Source organism: Anolis carolinensis, chromosome 2 (genome assembly GCF_035594765.1).
Source record: "Anolis carolinensis isolate JA03-04 chromosome 2, rAnoCar3.1.pri, whole genome shotgun sequence".
In the NCBI taxonomy this organism is placed as follows: Eukaryota; Metazoa; Chordata; class Lepidosauria; order Squamata; family Dactyloidae; genus Anolis; species Anolis carolinensis.
Window position 1 is genome coordinate 8,466,278 of NC_085842.1, and position 9,178 is coordinate 8,475,455.

The window sequence follows — 9,178 nt, forward strand, 5'->3', positions numbered from 1 at the left end:
GGATTACTTGCACATTACACTACACAATTCAATACCTCAACACGTTCTCATCCCCTACTTTTTCATTGTTTCCCCCTCCCTTTCCTCTTCACCACTTTCCCTCTGGAACCATCGTATAGTCTGGTACAATTCCTTATATTTTCTGTTACTGTGATTATCAGTTCTTCCCATCTCCCTTCCCATTTCCCCCTTCCTGGCGTATCCATTGGTATTTTTATTTTTCCTGTCCACGATATAATCCTGAAGCATATATTCTGCTAAATATTCATACAGTTTATGTGTATCCCATTTTTTATGCTCTCTCCATCCCAGGGCGACTATGGCTTGTGCCACAGCTAACATATAACCCCGTTAGGGAGGGGTCTCGCTCCTGGATCTGGCCCTGAAGGCAGAGGTCCTGGGATCTGCAGAGATCCTTCCGGGAGGAATGCGTCTGGCCCTATGGATCCCTTTGGCTTACCTTTGGGAAGTGGAGGAATCTGCCTGGGGCTGCCTGCCTGCCTTTGGGAAGCGGGGCTCCATGTGATTAGGTCAGGTGTGGGCAAACCCAGGTCTGGGGGCTGGATGTGGCTCCTTGGGCTCTCTCTCACTATCCCTTCCTTCCTACCTTCTCTCTTTCCTTCTCTTTCTCCCTCCCTCCCTCCTTCCCTTCCACCCTTTTGTCCTTCCTTCCTTTCGTCTTTCCTCCCTCCTCCCCCCTCTCTCTCTTTCTTTCCTTCCTTCCTTCCTTCCTTCCTTTTTGTCTTTCCTTCCTTCTCTCTTTCCTCCCTTCCTTCCCTCCCTCTCTTCCTTCCTTCCTTCCTTCTCTTTTTCCTTCCTCCTTTCCTCCCGAGGGATGTTTAGCGGGGAGAAGAAAAGATAGAAAGGAACAGGAGAACAATCACGTGTCAAGATGGAGGGCGACTAAAATGATCAAGGGTCTGGAGAACAAGCCCTATGAGGAGCGGCTTAAAGAGCTGGGCATGTTTAGCCTGCAGAAGAGAAGGCTGAGAGGAGACATGAGAGCCATGTACAAATACGTGAAGGGAAGTCATAGGGAGGAGGGAGCAAGATTGTTTTCTGCTGCCCTGCAGACTAGGACGCAAGGGAACAAGGGCTTCAAACTACAGGGAAGGAAGGAGATTCCACCTGAACATCAGGAAGAACTTCCTCACTGTGAGAAGGGCTGTTCGGCAGTGGAACTCTCTCCCCGGGGCCGTGGTGGAGGCTCCTTCCTTGGAGGCTTTGAAGCAGAGGCTGGATGGCCATCTGTCGGGGGTGCTTTGAATGAGATTTCCTGCTTCTTAGCAGGGGGTTGGACTGGATGGCCCATGAGGTCTCTTCCAACTCTACTATTCTATGATTCTATGATTCTAAGATCTCAAAGGGTCTCCCATTGAGGAGAACAGAGGGAGGGGGAACACTGTCTGTCTGCTACTCTAGAGACCAGGCTGACCCAAGGAAGCAGTGGTTTCAAATGGCAGGGAAAGAGATTTGACTGAAAGGATGCCGAAGGACTTCCTGGAGCGTGGCCTGGGCTGCCTGGGAGTGTGGTGGGTTCTCCTTCTCTGGAGGCTTTTCCGCAGAGGCTGTCTACTGGGAGTGCTTTGACTGTGCTTTTCTGCATGGCAGAATGGGGTTGACATGGTGGCCCTTGGGGGTCTCTTCCAGCTCTAGGAATCGAGATCAGGAGTAGGCCGATATGCTACCGAGCCCAATTCAAAGTGCTGGTTTTGACGTACAAAGCCCTAAACGGTTCTGGCCCAATCTACTTGTCCGAACGTATCTCCTCCTATGAGCCAGGAAGATCCCTAAGGTCATCTGGAGAGGCCCTGCTCTCGGTCCCGCCTGCCTCGCAAGCACGGCTGGTGGGGACGAGGGACAGGGCCTTCTCGGTCGTGGCTCCTCAGTTGTGGAACACCCTCCCTAGAGATGTACGACAAACCCCAACCCTTTTGAGTTTTAGAAAAGCCCTGAAAACATGGCTATGTGCCCAGGCATTCGAAGATTAAGTGATAAAGACGACCCAGACTGATTTACGGCTTCAGCACAAGGATTTGGGATGAACGGATTTTTTACCATATGTTTTATATTTTTATATTGTTTTAATTGGATTTTCATTGCTATGTTTTAATTATGTGTAGGCATCGAATTGTTGCCAATTGTGTACGCCGCCCTGAGTCCCTTCGGGTGAGAAGGGCGGGATATAAATGTTGGAAATAAATAGGTAACCCAGGGTGTGCTTCAGAAAACACACCAAAGACATCTCTAGTCCATACTGTCTGCATGATTGCAATAAGTAATACTTTCAAAACGGCTGCTGTCTTCAGAGCATGGCATTCTTCTCCCATTAGACTGTATGCTTCTTACGTGCCTGGAGAAAGGCTACATGGAAATAAAGCTGAGGAGGAGGAGGAGGAGGAGGAGGAGAAACCCAAATTATTTTAAATTGGATTGTCTATGTACCATGTTTGGTTCCGACCCATCAAGCCTTTGAGGCAGAACAAACCAGCCAACATCAACGCATACTATGAGATATCTCTATCTCTAGTTTTATCTAGCTCTAGCTCTAGTTTTATCTCTAGCTTTCCTCTAGCCCTATCTCTAACTCTATCTCTATCTCTGTCTTTAGCTCTATCTCTAGCTTTATCTCTAGCTCTATCTCTATCTCTGGCTTTATCTCTAGCTTTATTTCTAGCTCTAGCTCTATCTCTGTCCTTCTCTATATCTATGTGATTCCGTGCTTCTTGGCAGAATGGGGTTGGATTGTATGGCCCATGAGGTCTCTTCCAACTCTATGACTCTATAATTCTATATCTATATTTATATGCACACACACAAAATATGAACATGTTTTCCTCTGGTGTTGTTAGTTTACTGGTTGCCATGGAGGTGAGGACTGGGAGTGTCAGTCCTCGGAAGCTATAGGACACAATGCAAGCTCACACAGGTAGTTCCGTGGAAACACTTTATTGAAATCCTTCTTGTCAAGATGAACACAATGCTAGTACTAACCCGTTCCCGCCAAGACCCCAGCATATCAAACTACTACTTCCCCCCAGCCCCCCTTCCGCATTCACACCTATCTGTCGATAGTCTTTTCCCAGGCTTGAAAACCAGAGCAGGCCATAAATCAATCCTCCTAGCCAGATGGCTCTTATCATTTAGGCTATCTCCACCCCAATTGCTTTTGGCAGGATGGGAACAGTTCAGCTAGTGTGAATCACATCCTGACAGGGAGGGGCCCAACAGCCAAGGAACGCAGGCTGCTCTGGAGTTCTGGATTGTTTGGACTCCGATTCCCAGGGTCCTTTGCTGCCTGGGCCAATGAGGCGGGGTTCTGGGTAATGGAGTCCAGATAGACAGAGAGACCAGAGGAGTGTAGGGGGGGGGGGGGGAGAGAGAGGGGAACCCTGGTTTAGCTGAAACGATTAGGCCTAGAAAAACAAAGCAGATAGAATTGTGTATATCATCCTGCTGACCCATGACGCCTCCTACTATCTATAGTCTACTAGCTACATTCCATTCCCACCAAAGATCCTACGATGTCTGTTTCCCCCAGTCCAGACGGCCTTTATCTGAGATGCACTCCCAGCCTCCCCCTCCCAACAGTCATGGCATGGGTGGACGAAGCAGCTCAGCTCAAGCTGGTACGGGCGCATCATGACATAACTCCCCTCCAAGAGTCCCCTCAGGGAGAAGGGCAGGGTAGAAATATCAGAAATAAATAAATAAATAAATAAATGAGAAGGTGGCCCTGGAAAGAAAGGAAAACAATGAGCAAGCCAAGGTCCAGGTTTAAGGGGAAAGTCTCTGTGGAAAAGTCTCAACAACTTGGGGGCCCGCACATGCTCAGCAGCCACCCACTCAGGGTGGAGGGCCCACGAAGTCCGCTGGACCAGGTAAAATAACCGATCTCAAGATCTCTTAAAGTCCCAAATATCCTTGATTTTGAAATGTGTGTGAGCACACACCATAATTGGAACAGGGTCAGAGTCAGGTTTGCTCCACTCATGGGAAGTACTGACTTGTTTAGGGAGACTAACATGGAATACAGGATATTTATTTTATTTATTTATTTACATCACTTTTACCCCGCCTTTCTCTCCGAGGAGACTCAAAGCGGCTTACAGTAAATAGGCAAAAATTCAATGCCTAAAAACAATGTAAAAACAACAATTCATATAAAATAATCTACAAAACAACAGTTCATATAAAACAGATACCATTACAAAATGAAGTCACTTTATATAAAATTTTAAGAATGTCCAAGATTAAAATCCATTCATCCAGAACCCTCAAGTCTTTGTACAGGTCATGTAAAGTCCATGTTCTCATTCATTAAAAGCTTGTGTGCACAACCATGTCTTTAAGACTTTCCTGAAGCCTGGGAGAGTTGGTATCTGCCGTATGTTGCTGGGGAGGGTGTTCCACAGCCGAGGAGCCACCACCGAGAAGGCTCTGTCCCCACCAGCCTTACCTGCGAGGCTGGTGGGACCGAGAGCAGGGCCTCCCCCGATGATCTAAGAGTTCTAGAAGGCTCATAGGGGGAGATACGTTCGGACAGGTAAGATGGGCCAGAACCATTTAGGGCTTTGTAGGTCAAAACCAGAACTTTGATTTGGGCTCGGTAGCATATCGGCAGCCAGTGGAGCTGACTCAACATGGGAGTAGTACGCTCCCTGTAAGCTGCTCCTGTTATTAGTCTGGCTGCCGCCCGTTGTACTAGTTGGAGCTTCCGAGCCGTCTTCAAAGGCAGCCCCACGTAGAGCGCGTTGCAGTAGTCCAAACGGGATGTAACCAGAGCGTGGACCACCGTGGCCAAGTCAGACCTCCCAAGGAACGGGCGCAGCTGGCGCACAAGTCTCAGTTGCGCGAATGCTCCCCTGGCCACCGCCGAGACCTGGGGCTCCAGGCTCAGCGATGAGTCCAGGAGAACCCCCAGACTGCGAACCTGTGCCTTCAGGGGGAGTGCGACCCCATCCAACACAGGCTGTGACCCTATTCCCTGTTCAGCCCTGCGACTGACCAGGAGGACCTCTGTCTTGTCTGGATCAAGTTTCAATTTGATAGACTTTCCTCCAAGTAATTCCAACAAAACGGCCACAGGGTTGATAACAGCAGAGATCGGAAACGGGCCAATATACTTAAGGGAAAGTTTCAGAGAAGGCTGAGTGGACTTTAAATATTTCATCAACAGATAGACTAAGTCCCCCACTTTGAAAACAGGTTGAGCAGCTCGCTGCCTGTCTGTGAACTTTTTGTAATCCTGTCTGGCCAACTCCAACTCTGCTTGTATCACCAGCCAGGAAGCAGCAATCTTCTTGCTATGCGCTGCCCCCTTCAGTTCATCTGCAAGTCCAACCAGGTGTCTAGCAGGTGTCTAGCAGGGGGAGCTTTATCCCATTGTTGGGAGTGGGTCTGCACAATCAGGCCCAACTGCTCTCGAGAGAACAAAGTCCCCAACTCCCCTGGGGCAGAATAGTTAGCCACTGGCATACGAGAGAGATCATCCACCAAAGTGGTTTTGTTTCCCAGGGAAGAACTTTAATGTGAAGCTGAAATGGCTAAAGAACTGAGCCCATCTCAACTGTTTAGCATTCAGTCTTTGGGGGGCTTGCAGGGCTTGTAGGTTCTTATGGTCAGTACACACTTCAAAGGGGATCGTTGTCCCTTCCAAGAAGTATCGCTAATGCAACAGTGCAGCCCTGACTGCAAATGATTCCTTCTCCCACACGTGCCAACACTTCTCAGTGTCTGAGAACTTCTTTGACAGGTATGCACAAGGCCTTAGCTGTTCATTGTCATCTGGTTGCAACAAAACTGCCCCATGCGCTGCTTCTGAAGCGTCACAGTGGACAACAAAAGGGTTATCCATTTGAGCATGGATCAAAATGGGTTGGGAGGTGAACTTGTGATTCGACTCATTGAATGCTTTTTGGCATTCTGGTGTCCATGCTAACGCCAGGGACTTGGTCCTTTTTGTCTCTCTCTTCCCTTTGGTCTTTAAAAAATCTGTTAAGAGAAGTGCAAATTCTGCAAAGTCCTGGATAAATTGTCTATAAGGTAAAGGTAAAGATTTTCCCCTGACATTAAGTCCAGTTGTGTCCAACTCTGGGGGTTGGTGGTCAACTCAATTTCTAAGCCGAAGAGCCAACGTTGTCCATAGATACCTCCAAGGTCATGACTGCATGGAACGCTGTTACCTTCCTACTGGAGCGGTACCTATTGATCTACTGACATTTGCATGTTTTCGAACTGCTAGGTTGGCAGAAGCTGGGGCTAACAGTAGGCACTCACTTCGCTCCCTGGGTTTGAACCCACGACGTTTCAGTCCACAAGTTCAGCAGCTCAGCGCTTTAACGCACTGTACCACTGGGGGCTCAATTAGCAAAACTCAAGAACCCTTAAGAGTTGCTTCCTAGTTTGCGGCGGATTCCAAGCCAACGTGTCCTGCACTTTGGCTGGGCCCAGGCCCAGGCCTCCAGGGGAGATGCGGAAACCTAAGTAGTCCAGTTCAGCCTTATGAAATTCGTACTTTGAGAGCTTGGCGTACAGCTGATTTTCCTGTAATATCTGTAGGAACCGTCTAGTCATTTTTACATGTTTGTCCATATTTTTTTTAATAAATAAGGATGTCATCCAAGTAAACCATAACTCCCTTATACAGCCACTCATGAAAGATCTCGTTGATAAATTGCATAAAAACCTAGGGGGAGCCTTTTAGTCTGAACGGCATGACTCGGAAAGAGAAACTTCCTAGATGACAATTGAAAGGTGTTTTCCAGCCATCCTCTGGCCAAACTCTTATTCTAAACAACACTTTCCTAAGATCCAATTTGGTGAATATTCGAGCCTCTCCCAACTGGGCCAGCATGTCAGTTATCAATGGAAGGGGGTATTTGTTGGAGGTGCAGATTGCATTCAGACCCTGGTAATCAACGCACAGCCTCAGAGACCTGTCTGTCTTTGGATGGAACAAAACAGGGGCGGCCATTGGTGAATTTACGGGTTCAATAAAGCCCCTAGCCAGGTTTTTGTCAATGAACTCCCTCAGAGCTCTTTTTTTCTGGCTCAGACATGGCGTATAGTTTGGGGCCTGGCAATTTGGCGTTGGGCTTGATTTCAATGGCACAGTCAGTTTTTCTGGAAACTGGAATCCGCAAAATTATGGTAGACACTGGGTGTACAGTCTAATGTGACGTCTTGTGATGTGGCTGCTACCACCCCCTTTTCTTTCACTATGCAGGTTGGCTGTGGGATGTTCCTGAAGCTACAGCTTCCATCATAGAAGGTGAAAGTCTCACCCTTCCAATCAATCCAAGGATTTTGCAACCTCAGCCAGGGGACTTCCAGTATGATCGGTTGATGGGCCATAGAGGATATAAAAATTGTAATGACTCCTGGTGGGATCCTACACTCATTTCTAAAAAAAAACTGTTCTTTTTCTTACTGGGGTTCTATTGGCTGTGGGTCCATCTAACTGAGAAAACTACAGGTGTTATTAGAAGCTGGGCTTTTATGCCCAACTGGTTAGCTAGTGCTGGAGTGATCAGACATCTGGTACATCCACTATCTAGCATTGCGTCTGCTTCCATCTGCAGAACTGTCTCAGGGTTCAGCAACTCTATCCTGTCACAATGTAACAATTGAAACTCACTGATGCATCTCCGCCCTGGGGTTCTTTGATCTGCCATTGGGCATCTAAAACAGATCGTTGTCGTTTCCCGGCAACCAGTCAGCATCTCCTTCCACCTCTGACTCCCCTCCTTCAGCAGGGAGTTGGTTCGGAGCCAGCGCCTCGGATTGCCATGGACGTCTTCCCTTGAACATCTTTGGAGGGAGAGGAGCTTTCTGAGGAGGGGGCTTGTCTCCTTTTTGTTGATTTACTCTCTTTAGGCAATAGCTGCTCTGTGACCTTTGTGGCCACACATGCAGCACGCTCCACATCTCCTGGGCGATCTGCCTTGGGGAGGGGAACAAGGCACTCCTCCGGTGTGAACTGCTGCTGGGTGCCCTGCTCGCCCTCCTTCTCTGGGTCGACATGGCATCTGCTCCTTGTCACATTCCACTCTCCCGGCTAGCACAATCCACTCGTCTAGGATGTCTGGATTACCACAGTGCAGGGTCCACTCCAGTAGATCTCTCAGCCCCGGCTGGAAATATTCCAATTTAGTCTCTGACCAATCCCAAATATTCCCTGGTATCATTTTGAAATCCAAAGCGTATTCAGACACTGCCTTATTCCCTTGGTAAATTCTTTTAACGGTCCTTTGACTTTCGCTTTGGCCAGGGAGTCCTGGAACTTATCCCTCATGGCCCTCAGGAAGTCATCCAGTTGCCTTAGCTCAGGCTCCCTGGTATCATACATCTGAATCAGACATCTGCAGCGGGGCCTTTTAAATTAGCCCCTACAACATGGATTCTTGCCCCTTCCAAAGGGAAAAGATCTCCATAGTCCTCCATAAAATGCCTCACATTTGTTACGAAGTAAGAAAGCTGCAATGGGTCCCCGTTAAACTTCACGCGTAGCTATTCCCTGCCATGGGTCGCTTGCAACTGGTGTTACGGTTTTTTGTGATATGTAGTGAAATGCTTATTAATTGTTGCTGTGTAAGTATGTGTATTCGTTTCGGCAAGCATTCCAGCAGTCAAGAGGTTAATTGCAGCGAGCCCTGCTTGGTGGCTAGAAGGGCAAAGGATCAAGACTTCCGTTTGTGCTACGTGACAGGAAGACATGTCATAGACTGTGGAATGTGGGGAGGTGCTTCAGCTCACTGATAACAGACTTGGAGAGACACAGATAGTCTCCATGTTTTGTTCTTGCCGATGCTTTAGCTGTTAACTTTGTATATATCCTGTAAATTAAAGTCTTTAGTGCCACTGGGATCAGCAGATAAGATCGGCTAAGCTGTTGTTTTTGTCAGTGGCACTTTGCCGCTGCGGAGTGGTCTGATGGATGAGCAAAGGTGAGACCTGACTCATCAATCAGTCAGGACGCCAGTTTCCTGACAACTAGCTTCTCCCTGACAGTCCTGTTTGGTAAGCCGAAGCATCTTGCTGCTCCGCACTTTCCACCATATCACTCGACCCGACAGCAAGCAGGCCTGTCTTTGATCTCTCTGCTCTGCGACGGCCATCCGGGATGCCGTCACCTCCTTTCTCATCTCACTGAGCTGGAAAGAAAAGGTCAGCAGTA